Genomic DNA, 2,133 nt, shown 5'->3' on the forward strand with positions numbered 1-2,133 from the left:
ACCCTGAGCCTGTGTGAAGAGAAAAAATAAAGCTTTCTGTGTTTCCATTTATTTATTGCAAGGCCTTTTCAGCTGCAGGATGTAGTAAAGGCCAAACTGTTTGAAACCTATTAGGACTGTCAGGTCAGTCCAAGGGAATTGTGTTTGTGATACAGATATGGATCTCTGCCGCAGCACCCTTGTGTAATGATTTTATTGTGTAATGATTTTATACATAAAGAGAGAGACAGAGAGAGAGAGAGAATGCAAGAGAGGGCATTTTTCCTTCCCTCCTTTGTCTACATTCTTTGAAGACAACATCTGCTTATAATGATGTGGCAAACCACAGGCAGATGTTCTGACGCTGGAGTGAAAGATTTTACAGTGCTATAAATTGATATTTCAACGATTGCTTTATATTTAGATATGGCACTTTGAGAGCAGTGTATACTTTTAATTCAGGCAGGATGAAAAATGTAAATGCATTTACTTTTGTATGGGTTTGGAAACTAAACAGTTGTTTTCTCAAATGAATAAATGCCTTTGTCCTTGTTAGCATCTAGGTTCTATCACACAACCCAAGGTTCCAAATGGAAAAGGAAAACAGAATGTAGAGCACTTCTTCAGACTTGTGATTATTTAGGTTTTTTCACCATTAAGCTCTAGATGTAGTATATTTGAATCCCTAAGGAAATCCTCTTCAGCTTTTTGAAGGTAGGAAGGAGGAAGACATGGCTTCTGCTTGAACATAACTTTTAGCAACAGTTACAGCAAGATTAGGTCATTTGAACATAATTTTAGAGGTCTCACTTGTACCAAAAATAATCCAGGAAATTCACTGTTAAGTCTGAATGTCAGGCCTGTATTGCTGCCGCTTATTCCACAGAAAGGAATTAAAAGAAGACAAAGTTCAACTGTACAGTGGTAAAGTGAGAATGCCATCTGCATCGTATTATTTTTCCTGCTGAGATGGGATTCCCTGTGTAGGGAAGGCACAGGTATCAGACTTCATCCTGGAAAAAGCACAAGACTGGTGTGGGATCAGAATCACAGCCTCTTTCCGTGACATTGTAGTCTCTCCTTTTTCAGGCATCAGTATGTAGATTATCATTTGGAGTCCTTTACCTACTTGTCTCTGTAATATAGAACACCACAATGACCTCCAGGTTCTGGGTCCAGGTGCTGTACTATGTAGACATATCAGTTCCTCAAAGCCAAAATTCAAAGGAGGATCTGGGAAATAAAAAACCAATGGTGGCAAGATAAAGCCAAGGAGATTCAGTTCTATGCTGACAAACATGATGTGCATAGTTGCTTCCAGTCAATGAAAGCCATCTGCAGTCCAACCTCCCATCGTCCCGCTTTCTTGTGACTGCAAAATGGTTTGATGCTCCTCAAAGACAATGAATCTACCCAACCTAGATGAAAAGAACACTTTGAGGTGATCCTGAACTGTGAATCAATTGTGATGGATTCCACCATTGAGTCCATCCCCTAAACACCCTGAAAGGGGATCCCTTGCCAACCCTCCTATCTTAGAAGAAATCTGGTATGCCTTCAAGAAAACCAAGACAAAGTCTACTGGATCAGATGGCATACCTGCTGAAATAGTCACAGCTAGTGGTGAGGAACTAGTACTGAGACTCCATGAATTTTTATTCTTCAAATTTGGAACAATAAGGAGATCCCTGGGAACCTTAGGAGTGCCAACATCCTTACTATCTTTAGGAAAGGAAATAAGTTGGTGTGAGAGAACTACCAAGCTATCACCATCCTTTCCACAGCAGGGAAAATCCTCATCCACATTGTCCTGAACTGTCTTCTACCTCTCACTGGTGCAACTGACATTATTTTTATTGTCCATCAGGTCCAAGTAAAATGTCAGGGACATCAGGATTTTTATATAGCTTTCATTGACCTCACTAAGGCCTTTGCTCTGTCAGTCATGAAGCCTTGTGGAAAATACTGGACAAATTTGGATATCCTGAAAAGTACATCAAGGTCCTGAGGCTTCTCCATGACCAGATGATTGCAACTGGGGGGCGTGCTGAGGGAGATAGGGGCACAGGTTGTATTCTCTTCTGTCCTACCAGTGAGAGGACATGAAAGACAACACGAGACCTGCATCAGAGAGACCAACTGGCAGCTTTGGGA

The sequence above is a fragment of the Gavialis gangeticus genome, unplaced genomic scaffold (genome assembly GCF_001723915.1).
Source record: "Gavialis gangeticus isolate Ggan-Ray unplaced genomic scaffold, GavGan_comp1, whole genome shotgun sequence".
Taxonomy (NCBI): domain Eukaryota; kingdom Metazoa; phylum Chordata; order Crocodylia; family Gavialidae; genus Gavialis; species Gavialis gangeticus.